This window comes from Agelaius phoeniceus, chromosome 13 (assembly GCF_051311805.1).
Source record: "Agelaius phoeniceus isolate bAgePho1 chromosome 13, bAgePho1.hap1, whole genome shotgun sequence".
NCBI lineage: Eukaryota > Metazoa > Chordata > Aves > Passeriformes > Icteridae > Agelaius > Agelaius phoeniceus.
In genome coordinates, this window is record NC_135277.1 from 8,897,104 (window position 1) to 8,911,388 (window position 14,285).

At 38.6% G+C, this 14,285-nt stretch overlaps 1 protein-coding gene across 1 annotated transcript in view; it reads right to left on the bottom strand.

The window, feature by feature from the left end:
- TMC3 (transmembrane channel like 3) overlaps positions 1-14,285 on the bottom strand; it is a 129,449-nt gene that overhangs the window by 86,321 nt on the left and 28,843 nt on the right. The window contains exons 9-12 of the mRNA XM_077185307.1: positions 14,023-14,176; positions 13,849-13,930; positions 11,616-11,709; positions 11,272-11,359 (exon numbers count right to left, since the gene is read on the bottom strand). The gene's annotated coding sequence lies outside the window, so the exon portion shown is untranslated. The remainder of the gene's footprint in view (positions 1-11,271; positions 11,360-11,615; positions 11,710-13,848; positions 13,931-14,022; positions 14,177-14,285) is intronic.

Consider the following 14,285-nt stretch of genomic DNA (forward strand, 5'->3'; position numbering starts at 1 on the left):
AAAAGGCAGAAGTACCCATTTGCTCAGGGGAACCTAATCTTTCACCCACATCTCCATAATCCCATGACAGCAGAGAACACATTTGCCTGCAGAATTTTATCTATGGATCTACAGTATCAGTTCTTGTATGAGGGTGAGACTCCACAGAAAAATTAGGACAAACTGTTTATATCCCACTTGTAAACAGGGAATGACAGGAAAAGAATTAAAATACCCACCTAAAGTAGTAAAAGCAGGAATCAAGGAGCTTAGTATCACAATACTCCATTTTTGAGCACAACAGCATTCAATTTAAAATCAAAAATATTGAGTCAAATTGTACTGATAATCCAGAATGTTTCCAGGCAAATGCTACACGAGAATGTTTGCTTTTCCTCTATTTCAGATAAGGATGAACAACTTTCTTTTTCCCCTTGGTATTCTAGGACTATTTTATCCATCTGCTACTTGCTTATATTTCTTGCAATTATGATGGGCTACATTTGGTTTACTCAAGGATAACAACCACACATCCCAAAACTTAATTAATTGAAAAAATAAAAAACCCTAAACATTTATCTGGATTAATCTCCCAAATGCGTTTAGGTTGTTTTTTATTCTACTATCACTTCTTGCCAAGGAAAATTTGTATTAGAAATGTGTATAAAAAAGAGGCTGAGTTATTGCAATTGAGCACAAGCTCATCCATTACACCTGTCCTATGAAAACACTTCCTTCAGTGCTTCTCCCCATTGCTGTGACAACAAAAGGTACTTCTTCCAAAAGGTGCAAGTGTTTGCTAGAATTTAATTCAAACACATCATATCACACTGCAGATTAAAAAGCAAGAATGGCAACACTGCTGGAAAGCACCACCCAAAACTATTACATATATATACACACACACATATATATTAATGTTGCCATTTCATGAGACATCAAAGAAGATAAGTTTTTCACTCATTTGAACAGACATTATTTGCTTTGCTAACTAAACCCCTGCCACAGTGGTATTACTTTAAAATAACAAATATGATCAGGAGAGAGACATGAAAGTGTGACTCCAGATTTTCTCTGCATTAGTCAGAATGGTGAACACAGAGACCAAATGCCAGAGAAATAAAACACTACAAGCTCACAATAAAAGCTGAGTATAGGATGCTTCTGAACAGGCAGCCACTGCTTTGTTGTAGAGCTTGTGTGAGGTGATCAGATCTGTGGTTTTTGCCATCAGGCCAGAAGTGACTCCATGTGTTGGACAGGTAGCCCTGAGTGCTGTTTTTAGAAATGCAGGCAAGGAGAACTTATTGAAGGCATTGAGATGTAAGATCTCTGCAAGTTAATGTGTGATCCCCACAAGTAACAGAAAAGAAGACAAAATTGTCTCTTGTCAAAAGTATTGCCTGAAGTAGCCCTACTACAAATGGCAGAAAAGTAATAATTTCACAGAATAATTGCCAGCACATATTCTTCCCCATATATGTGCTCTGACCTCTTGGGCTCTTTCTCACTCAGTTTTCCAAAGACAGAAGAACTGTCCTCTTTACTATTTCCCAAGCCTCCATGTCCCATTACACCAAAATTTTGGGAAGACAATTTGGCAGCACTTTTGCCAGTTTAGCTTTTGAAAAAAAAAAATGTTTTTCCTGTTTGCCACTTTGGAAAGGGGTATTTATCTGAAAGAATAGAGCAGGGATGGTACTTTGTGAAATGGCTGCTCACATGGCTGCCATATAAACAGTTCCTTCCTCTGTTTATGGACCTGCCCCAGTCCCAGGGCTGTGGCCAGATTTGGACATGCCTTGACAGGTCTGTGCTTTAGTGCTGCTCAGCATTATGTAAGTCTCACTCCTCCCAAAACAAAGGAGAGCAAGCTCATTTCCCATAGTCCCAGACCCTCGTGGGAGGAGGATAAAGATCTGGTCTGAAACACAAACCCTGACACAGAGCCTGATGTGCTGCCCTCACAAACTCAGCCCTCTCTTATCACCACACGTGGCTAAACAAAAGCTGGATGCTTCTGACTGAAAGCAAAACCAGGTTTTCAACTCCTTTCCCCATCAATACTGAATCCAATATCTAAATTTAGATTTGAAAAAAGCTTCTCAAAGAGAACTAATGAAAATTATATGACTTTTCAAACAATCTATTAATTTTCTCTCTTTGTATTAAGAGGCTGTTTCAAAAATGGTTATGGCTGAATTCCAAAACCCTGCACTAGAAGATATGCGAGGAGAGCACAAAACATCTTCTATAAAAAGATTTTTCAACTGGGAAGGTAAATATGTCCATTTACCAAGCAGGCTGAGCCTGCAGATGCAAGAGGCCTTGCTAAAATAATTGAAAATGTAAGCTGCATGTCAGAGCTGGGAGCAGAGCTCTGCACACACGCTCTGTCTGCAGTGATCCCAGCCGTGGAACTGTGCCCACCCCAGCAATAACCGGAGTCAGAGGAGGGATCCATGCAGACAGGGCTGCTCCACAGTCTGGCTCCTGCACCCTGTGCTGGATATTCATCCTGATCTCAGCAGGAAAGCATGTGTTTGCAGAGCTGGCTTGGGCTGCACAAAGTTAAACTCTTCATTAAATTTTCTACTTGGCAGTAGTCAGCAACAACTTTCGAGCATGCTAAAAAAGTTTATTTTTGAGCTCCAGATTTATACAGTGGAGTGCAGCACATGTTTTCTGAATCAATGTTTTTCCCCTCCTTCCCTGTGGAGATCAGGGCTGCAATTTTTCCAGAGATGTTTAAGATTAGGAGTCTAGCCCCCCTTTTCAGAAATTCCAAATTTTAACTGGCTATGATCCCTGCAGTGTAACCATTCTACTACTGGCACTGTTTTTAATCATAATTTTTGGTTTTGATGAGTTCATGATCGAGTGAGAGGCACTACTTGAGAAAGGAAGGTACAAGCAAAGATTTGAGGTTAAAGATGCTTGAATGCAGGCTGCTATAAATAATTAATTTTAACCTTTTTTTTTCCCAATCATGCAAATTTGATCTTATTTGGAAATAACCAGAACTTTTACAACGACTTTTCCTACCTTCAAAGCAGCTCTTTTCCAAACACCTGAAACCCCCAAATTTTTAAACTACCATTAAATATCAAGTTCACAAAAAATCCTCTACTAAGTGAGTAGTTACCTTACTAACTGGATTAATTGCTAAAAGCATAAGCTAGCTCTTAGCAACATATAAACCCCATGGAATGCATAGCTTTATAAAATACAGATTGAACTTTTGAAAGCTCAGATTTAACTAGCTATTGGCTGACTGTAACACACTGGTTATCAATAAATTCAACTTGTGTCACAAAATTGATGGTATACATGTACAAGTTAACACAAAATCTGGCAATAGTGTATTTTAAAAAACACTGCCATGCAATTTTTAAACAAGCTGAATTAAAATTAAATCTCGGAAAACCTGTCAGCACCTATAAACATAGACAAATTGACCTCTCCACCACCCCCTGCACTCATTCTTGCCAAAAGAAAATTACACACAAAAGATGAAATCACTCTCAAACCTATCTGCCAAGCCCACAAGGGGAATTCAGATCACATTTTCTATCTATAAAACGTCCGTTTTAGCCACTAAAGCAGGAGCTACAAATATAGAACATTTAATGCCAGTGTCAACTGTTAAAATCAACTCCATAATTTAAAACCTCTGTCCCTCCTCTGCTCAGTTACATATTGCAACCAAATCCACTTTCAGCTGAAATCCTGTGCATCAGTGACTCCCTTTTTCAGGGCACAGAGACTTCCTACTGAAGAAACAGGGAGGACCATTGCTGGAGGAGAATGAAGCACCTACAGCAAGCTGCAGATTTAATTCTCCACTAATTCTGCAAGACAAAAGTGTTGTCTTAAAGCACAACAGGTTATGTTTGCAGTTCAATCAATGCTGACATGACAAAATATATTGACAAGGTTGTCAAGAGAGCACTTTCCCCAGCTGTGCCCTGCTGGGTTACCTAACAGTGACACCGTGTGAAGAGCTGCATGTCACAGACATCTTGGGATTTTTCCTCCTGAGAAGCTGAGAGGCCTCAGGAACAAAATGTAAACAATGGTTATCTGCTGCTTTGGGATGCAACAGGTGAATCTGTGATTGGTCTCATGTGGTTGTTTCTAATTAATGGCCAATCACAGCCCAGCTGGCTCAGACTCTCTGTCTGAGACACAAACTTTTGTTATTCATTCTTTCCTATTCTATTCTTAGCTAGCCTTCTGATGAAATCCTGTCTTCTATTCTTTTAGTATAGTTTTAATATAATAGGTATCATAAAATAATAAATCAAGCCTTCTGAAACACTGAGTCAGATCCTCGTCTCTTCCCTCATCCTCAGACCCCTGTGAACACGGTCACAGCTGTGCCCTGCTGGGTTACCTAACAGTGACACTGTGTGAAGAGCTGTAACCTTTACAACCTTGGGGCTGAATGCTTCTCTGCCAAGCACAACGGGAGCAGCACCAATATTCCAGGGCACAGGGAGAGTTATCCCTGCTGCTTGTGCAGTGCTGGGCTCTCTCTGGAATCTCCTCCGTCTCCCCCCTTTCCCATCACCAGTGGGATGTGCAATCCTGCACCTGAAGGCTGAAATCTCACATTCACTGTGCTCCAGCCCCTCAGGGTGAGCTTATGGCTAACCTGGGTAAGGGAAAGCTCCCTTCTCATAGGAAAATTACTTGATGCAATTCTCAGATGTTACTGATGCACTGAGAAATAGCTGAAGAGCGAGACCCCGAGAAGACACTTCATCACCCTCCCAAGCACCATGGAAAGAACAATTTACTGGTTTCTTGAGCAGTGCTGATACATTTCCTCCTCAGAATAAAGCAAATCAGAGGCCCAGCAGCATCTTTTCAATCAGGGCATCCTTTAAGTTGCATTAAAACAGTATAAAAGCAAAAGTTCAGATATAAATTATTAACCACATTAAATCAGTTCAATGGCAGAAATTTGTTTATGGTTACTTAATAGGTGCAAATAGGGGACATTACCAAGCTGCCGAGAGCCTTCCAACTGAAGCAACAAATTACAAATTTTCAAGCCCCCTCCACATTATTTCAGCTGCACATATTTTAAAATTTTTAACTTGGTGGAGTTATAATTCCAGAGAAATCATTATTTCAAAAAAGAGAAAATTAAGTACAATTAAATTTCTACTGAATTAAGTAGAACTGTAACAGCAAGTTGTGGGAAAGGACAGCAATAGGGTTTACATAGCAAAATTTTCTCTTTTTCAAACAATGCAACACTTGTGTAGCTACAATGGAATGCTACTCCCACTAGATCTCAACTGCACTTTGCAAACTAGCACATGTAGATAGACAAAATAGGAAGTGTTCTTGGATGGAAAGTGCAGCTTTTCAGTTGAATAAACTGTGGCTGTTCATAAAACTAAACTTCGATGTAAAAAGGTTTATATAGTAAAAACACATGCAGCTGAACTCACTGTGCTCAAACTTCAATTTTACACACGCAAAAAAGGGAAAATCAAGTAAATTAGGACATTTTTATGAAAAGAGAAGTATTAGTGGTACTTACAAGGACTAGCATTTGGAATTAGCCTAAATATGCCAAAGTGTCAATGACAGTTGAACCAGCCACAGAAAATCTCTTTTGCTTATAAGGAAATATAAGGGGTTCCAGGCATCTAATTTGCAGTGTAAGCTGATTTCAGAGTATTCCACTTTAGAAAAAGTAATCTATTACAAGAAACTACTACATTAACATTTAGTTTTCTCTTTTGTGTCTTTATCACTTCCTAAAAATTAAGTGAAGACACATAAAATGTATTTCAAGAACGAATATGATGAAACTGATGTATGACATGGGATCCTCTGCTACACAAAAAACGCTTGGAAGTTCTTTTATGTGCAAAACATCCTTAAAATGGAAGGAGAACTGCCTGGGAAGCTCACACACCTACAAAGGAATTGCATCACAGGGAGGATACTGGACTTGTTGCCAGTCCAGGCACAACTGGGTGTCCTGGTATTCTCACTGCCACCAGGATTTTACTGGTCTGGGAGCAGAGACCCCAACTAAACCAAGTTCACACCCTCCCTGTTGCTTCAGTTCTCAGCAGATAAGTCAAAAAAGCAAAAGAAACCAATCAAAATTTTGCATGGAGTGTGTTTTTCCCTGAGTAAATCAAGGTAATTGACATTACAGGTAAGATTTAGGCCTTACCAAGGACAGCCAGCACCTCAAAATCAAAAGAGATAATTATCTAGCAAAAACAATGTATTGAATACCAAACAAGAAAAGAGCAACAAAATGGAAAATGGAAAGTCCTTCAAAATATGTGACACCATTATCTTAAAACCTTCTTTGCTGTGTGGGAGTTGAACTTTGAGGAACACCCTGGGGTTCACAGCTCGTGCAGCTTTTGCTGCCCTGCACTGTTCCTGAGAACCAGGAATGTTTTATTGGCAATGCCTTGGCCTGAGATGATCCATCTGCACACTCTGCTGCCACACAGCTCTTCCAGGAGCTGCCAGCACTGCCCAACCCTTCAGACCAGGTGGGTTTTCCTATGCAGTACGTCTCCTTTTTACCAATAATTCCTCAACGTTTATATTAAAAAGCACACACCATGCACCAAGCAGACAGATTGCAATTAAGCTAGTGGCTACAGATAAGGGTAATAAGCAATTAATGATAGAAAGTATCCAGGCACCAGGTTTCATGTTTTCCCCCAAAATAAGAAGGGGATGTGTTAAAAACAAAACACATAAACTATTAGTGAAATACATATTATTACTGCCCATTTATCTCTTTATGAGTAACTGTTTGAGGAGATACAAATACCACAATATTTAGGCACATTTTCTTCCTTGGCACAGGTGGCTGCTGGAAAATAATCAAGTCATGAAATGCTCCAAGTTCTGCTTTCTGGTGGTTTAATCCTTTAATTTTTCCCTTACTCTTTATATAGGCTTTAGAAACAAATTAATCCAACAATTTTGAACTAACACACGTCTATGAAGCTGGCTCAAGTAAACCTCTCCAATGATCCCGATGAAAGTAATTGTTGAATTTCTCATCATCTTTAAAACGCATTTTTCTCTGAAAAGATGCAGCTCCCTAATTAAAGGCATGAAGGCAGTTCTTAGAAACTCTGATTTTTGTTGGTATACACATAGGCAAACCCAGCAGGAGCCCCTAAGCCTGGCAATCTATCTCCTCCTTTTAAAGCAATTTTGGGATGAGGACAAACAGTGGGAAAGGCAGATGGCCAAAGTGTAGCTATCAGCAAAGGCAGGGCTGAGCAGAGGCACACACCTCACCAGAGACACACCAAGCCATCAGAACCTTGAACCTTGGCACAAATAGATGTGACCTAAACACTCCATGATCACAGGTGGGACAGTGCTGTTTGGGAAGCTCACAGCAGCTTCTGAGCAGGGAGGTGTGGAGTTGAGGCCCAAGTGTGGAACCATTGCATGGAAAATGAGCTGTAAGCTTCCTCCACATTGTTCAAGCTTCCTCCACATTGTTCAAGCTTCCTTCAGCTGCCAAATCCAACTGAAAGTTTTACAAGGAGATACTTTCCAATGTTGTCACTATCAGAGACCAACTTCCTTATTGCTTAAATAGGGTGATGATGAGCAGGCCACAAAATCTGAGAAAGGATTAGATGGGCCAGTCTTGGGTGACTAGTCACAAAATTTCCTTTAATTCATTGCCAAAACCAAGAGAATCTGAGGACCAATGCAGCCAGGAATATCACAAGAAATGCACTTTTCCAGAAGGAAAATAGACCTACTACTTCTCATTAAAAATGAACGTACACAAAAAAATAAAAAAGTATTGCAGCAATATTTTCTAAAAGAGCACCTAAAACTGCACACCCATTTGCTTTAAATGATTTCATCTCTTTGGTCCTCTGGGACTTCCAGACATATTGACAAACTAAACTGGTCTAACTACTCTGGCATCTTGGCATGTAATCATTTAAAACAGAGACACTTCCTAACTTGTGCAAAATTGAAACATTTGTTTGAGAATAATTAGTGCCTTAGCCCAACAACGCTTGGCAGATTTTTCTCATTAGTTGAGAAAAATGATTGAGGCAGGCAGACAAGCAAGCAGACTTTGTCAGGCATTCTGTGAAAATAATTTGGACCACACACTTGGCTGCAGAGCCAGATAATGTATGTCATTCTTTGCTATCTTAACAGGTAGGATTAAAAAAAAACACAACAAGAAACAACCATCTGGCACATGAAAACTGAATTGAGAGCACTTTTCACATCTTTAGCACAGCCCTTCCGTGTTCTCTGTGCAAGCCACAATGATCAAGTCATCCAGTGTTAGGCCCCCACTTATATTCTTTTCTATTCCCTCAATTTCCTATTGTACAGTCAGAACCAGAGCTGAAAATATTCATTGTGAGTCACAGGCTGTGCAGGTCCCAGAACAATATTTGCAGAGTATTCATGCTGGGATAGCCAACTGTGCTTGCCTTCTCCAGGGATGTTTTAACGTGCAGAGCATGTTCAAGGCAAACTGGGATCAAGGAAATATCAAATCACAACATGTTTTAGTAGGCTGTACAACTTCCAGACATGTTTCCTCTCTGAGGTCCTTCCAGAGATCAGACTACTACAAACAAAGACAAAGCTCAGGGTGCCAGGTAACTTAACTGTACCAAACCAAATTTCATTCTATACATGTGTAACTATTTGCTATTTCAAGTTAAACATTCATATATCAATGCAACTAAATTAGGCACAGGATAGATAAAAGTTTTTGTCCTCCAGATATATCAAGAACTTCTGAAGTGTATTTTATACTATTTCAGTGAGAAAGCAAATTTCAGGCTTTAACATGAAATCAGCTGGTCAAACCATCAGATGTAAACTGATATAGTACAATTTATAAATGTCAAATTATGAAATACTTACATTTGCTAGCAACATTTACATATTTCCCATGTCTGCCTGCAGCCTTTAAGTAGCCATTTGGCCTATTATGCTTAGATAACCACCTGGAACTCCTCCCTGGGAAAGTTCCCAAGTCTAGACACTAAAAATCACATATGTTTCCAATTATGAGAAACTATTACTATAAGGCCAACATAAATCTCCTACATCAACAATCAGTTGCCAATTATATCACATTCCACAATATGCCTTCTTACTATAACTAATTTATGGAATGCTTAGCCTAGAAAAATCAATAAAATTAGAGAAAAGGCGAAGTAAAAATATCAGACCTTGACATCAGGGTGAACATTTGAACCCAAAAGTTAGTTTTGTATGGAAGAAAAGCTGCAATGAGCTGGATCAACAGAACTATAAATTGTACAATATAAAAAGGTTCATTGTGCAAGCAGTGTTGGCTGTTACCCACAGTATCCACCATACTCAATCCTGCATCATGCAACAAGAGTCTTTAAAACACATTTAACAAAAGATTGGTGGGTTTTTGTCTTGCTGTGTTACACATCCACTACACAAGAGGCCAGAATTGCAGTAAGGCTTTTTTGAGCAGTGTAACAAAATCCAGTGAGATCTGTTCTGCTTCCTGTCAATCACTTTGAAATACTTTTACCATGGTTGTAAACAGCAACTGCCAAAAATCAGCTGAGTTTTAGGAAGCTCTAGAAAACAAAGATGATTCAAAATGAGATTAGTGGGAAACAGCCTTTACCAAAAGCAAGCTGCTTACAGGAAGAATGACATTTTATACATCATATATATACATATAGAGAGGGAGATATCACCCTTTACAGGACTAGTAAAAACACTTGTAATTCACCTAAAGTATTAGAGCATTTTCCCTTTGTGTTTCTCACTGAGTGGATTGAATCATCTGCTTTCTATAACCAAGCAGTATCACCTTAATGTTTATGGATGTCACTATATTAATTTAAGCACTATTTAATTCCTAATGAAAAATTGTGATTTTTTTCAGTACAAACAGTGTAGTTTCATTTTTAAATTGTGAATTTGTTCTGAAAATGATAATTTCCCTCTGTTTACCAATGGGGAAGGGCATCCAGAAATAAAAGGATTGGAGTCTTTGTTTCCAGGACTAAGGATTCCTGAAGATTTCCAGGCAAGTCAATCAGCCTTTTCAGATTATATGTAATCAAATATATTAGTTTGTTTTGTTGGCAGTATCTTATATAGAAAACATAAAATGCAAGGAACAAAAAACTTTGCTCTTTTTCTACTTGTCCTTGTTTTGTTCTCTCTAGCATGCAAAGTTGATCAAGGTTTTTTGTAGTCTATCAATTTTGAAAGGACAATCTCAGGTCCTGCCCAGATTTTGTCATGACAACGTTAATTTCAGCACAAAGTCCAACTTAGATTTGGTCTAAACAGGAACCAGAGTGTCCCTCCTTTGCTATATTCAGACTATTTTAGTCCAGACTTCTGTAATATATTCTACTGGAATGTTCCCTTTTGCACAAATAACCAATATGCAGTAATGGAAAAAGAGGTCTAACTACAGAAAGCATGGAGGACAATCTTTTCACATCTAAATCAGACTAATCCCTTGTTCCTCTAGACCCCTGCTGCTGGAATACCCCAGCATCTCCTGTTGTCAGCACCTACATAAAAATAAGAGAAGAAGGAGAGCAAAACTCTACAAAGCTGTCTTCTGAAATTACCAGAGAAAAGTTTTGTATGTGATTGCACTCATTTAAGTTCAACAAATTGCTGGCATTCTGATGACTGCAGAACATTCTAGGGAAAATTGCACTTGTCAAATTGCTAAAAGTATTTCTGTTCCTAAATGCCATAAATTACAATGAAAGTTGGTCAGAATCTTAATTTCAGCAACAGTTCAGAATCAGAAATACTCTGATAGAGGGAAAATATACAACATTAAGGCTGCAGTTTGTCTACTTCACACTCATTAGAAGTTGTTCCTTGGAACATAGGAGTCACCTCAGTAATGTTTCACTAGGAATTATCTGGCATGAGACTTAAATTTATAATAACCCAAGGAATATTTTCTTCCTTTATAGGATTTTCCACAAGTTAATATCTTCAGCAAAGCAATAGTGCAAGAAAAGGGAATTTTGGTACAGGAATTTCAAGGTTAGTCTCTTTTTCTCAGTATTTGAGGTCTATAAATCTTCAAAGCATGGAGATGCCAGCACACACCTCTCATTTGAGAGGTCCATCAGTAGTAAAATATGGAGAGTAGTTACCACCTTTCACACCTTAGAAGTGATCTACATCCCAAAGAATTGTGAGCAGCTCAGTGTTGATGAGACTACAATAGCAAAGCACTTTGGTACATTGTGCTACCATTACCTTAGGAACGGTGCACATTCAATTTTGTCCTTCATTCTTCCTCTTGAAATGGAATTATCCTCTAGGTTAATGTATCTGCTTGTATAAACTGCTCATTCAAGGTTTAGCAAAGGAAAAAAAAAAACTTAGATGCAAATGAATTGTTTTAAAGAAATTAAAATTTCCCCCAAACAAAGGATGGTTTTAAACCCCACAATTTCTTAGTATTATTGTTAGATTAAACCCAATATAATTACAAACCAAACAATTATCAGAATGCTAATTTCATGGTCAGCACACTAATTCATCTCTTTTCTCATTTCCTAATTATTCACCTTATAACACCAAGTTACATTACTGCTTACCTTCAAGCAATTCCTGAAAACAACATTGTTTGAGGCAGAGGAACTCTGAGGTGTTTTTAATGATATCTTCAAAGAGTAAAAACTTGGCACAGTACTGAAAAAGAAAATTCATGCTTAACCTGAAAAAAAAAACTTGGATTAAGATTAATCATTCAAAAGCAAAACATACTTGCTTTTTATGTTTTAAGAACTTCATATACTGGATAGTTTTTGCATTAATGGCCTCACTTCTGTCAACAATTTAAAACTTTATATATTTTAATTCACTCCAACTGACCTTTTCCAGACATGTTCTAAAGGAAATCCCCTAAACATCCAAGGAAGTCCCTCTTTTCTGACAAGTGGCCTAGTATTTCAGAATTGTTTTTTTTTCCTATACGTGTATAGGGCTTAATATCAATACAAAACCACTAATGGCTAAATCCCATTGACTTTTGGTTACGTACAGACTTCCCACCTACCAGGATTACTTCTGAAATTAAACAGATATCAAAAAATACAGATCAATAGGTGCATTTTCAAGAGTACATAATGGTTTAGACCATGTTTCATACATTCCTGTGGAAACTACATACCTCACCTGGTTAGACCCTTCTGAAAATCCTAGAAGGTGCCTGTAAGTGGGAATTTTAATCCTGATCCTTCCTATCCATGAGTGCTTGACTTCACATGCATTACTCTTTGAGCACCATTACTCATTTTTTATCATTTAAATTTTAAAGTCTGCAGTAGAGATATCTGCATATACTATATTACAGCTGTACTGGCTAGATGCAGTTGATTATTTTGGAATTAGGTTATGACATAAAAATAAAGCAGCAAAATCTCAAAAACTTTCATTGACTTGACAGAAAGAACTGCAGTTGGGAGACTGTGAGAAGGTGGTTGTTTTGATTTTCCAAACCCACAGAAATGCAATATTTAGTAGCAGCATGTGACAACTGCATTGGCAGCAATTCCAGAAACCACAGACGTGCCCATGCCCCACCCACTGTGCCAAACAAGACACTCAGCACTCCAACACCAGGTGGGGAAAAAGGACATCAGGACAGGGAGAAATGAGGATTGATCCTCTGCCCACTGCAGGCAGCGAGGATTTTATCACTGCATTGCAAGCAGTAGAACCATTAATTGGCTTACCTGCAAGAGAGAGCATGAGAGCTCTTAAAAAGAAAGGTAGGATAAAATAAAAAGCAGCACTGATGTGTCAGTAACCATAATATAATCAGGGATAATTTGTGACCTAATTGAGAAACAGAGGCAGGGAGATAAATTTCCCCAGTGCTGTGTGAAACATTAGATGCACACCCTAATAAAGATGATGAGATTTGTGTCTCTAATTTGGCCTGAAGTGCACAAAATGTCCTATCCACAAATATTTCTCCAAGTGCATTTTTCAAGTTTCAGCAAAGGAAGGAGTGCAGATTATGTGGCTTGGAATGAAATGAGCCATCCATCAATAAATACAGCAGCAGTAATAAGGAATGAAATTAGTTGGGATAGTCCATAACCAGCAAATAAAAAAAGAGAAAAAGGCAGAAGAGGTGATGCTGAGGATACCCAGTTAACATGAGGCAAAATGAATGATAAATAGGGAGAGGCACAGACTGTGAAAAAGGAAAGTGTCATTCACCAGTAGTGACACACTAACACGCTTTGCCAGGATGGATGGACTCAGGGATCAGAGGAGGCACAAGGAGCAGCTGCATGGGTATGTTACTGACAGACAGACAGACCTGAGAGAGACCAAATGCTTGTTACATCCCAGTGTGAATGGGGGAGACAGGTGACTGATTCCTAAAACAGGGCTATGGTCTACTAAGAGATGAAACTGAAACGCTGTAGAACTTTGGCTCATATAGCTGCAGATGCTGTTTTAATCTAAGAAATAATACAACATCCCAAGTTCTCAATGAGAAGGAAATTACTTTCCAAGCTTTTCAGAAATTAAGCTGGGGAAGCAAGCAGGTATTGACATTTCTGGTTAGACACAGATCCCTCAAGACGAGAGTGGCAGTGAAACAGGGAGAAGCTCATTTTTCCTAGAGCTAAATCCTGACTGAAGAAAAACACATCACATTTACTTCAGAGACCTTCCTTCACTAAGCAAGGAAAACAAACAAAATCCTACTTTTTGCAAGAAAGCAAAATTCTAATAAAAAGCATTAAGTCAAACTCTTCTAGTTTTTCAGACTCTCAAGTAAACTTCCACACCCTGGCTACTAAAACTCACCTGAGGCAATCCTGTACCTCTTCTGCAATGCTCAGCAAGCCAGTGGAACACTTAATGAAAGACAGGATGTATTTGTAGGGCACTGTAAAGAACATTGAAAAAGGAAAAAGGTAAAATCACAGAGAAAAATTGGATTTTGCTAAGTTTAACTTTGATATCAAACCAGAAACTAACTTTTTAATCACCAATGAGAAGTACAAAGCTGACAACAGCAAGCAAATTATTTTTACAGCATAGTGTTCCTTACAGTGCCCTTTTCAATTGTTTTCATTGCAGTGGGCAAAATCCCACAGGCTCCAATGGAGGACAGGTTCACCTCTCAGGTTTACTATAAATAGGAAAAAAAAAAAATCCCCTGTTACAAAGACCCAATAGTCAGAGAAAGAAGACAAAGAGCAGGAGCACAAACAGATAAACCAAGCTGAAAAAGCTCCCAG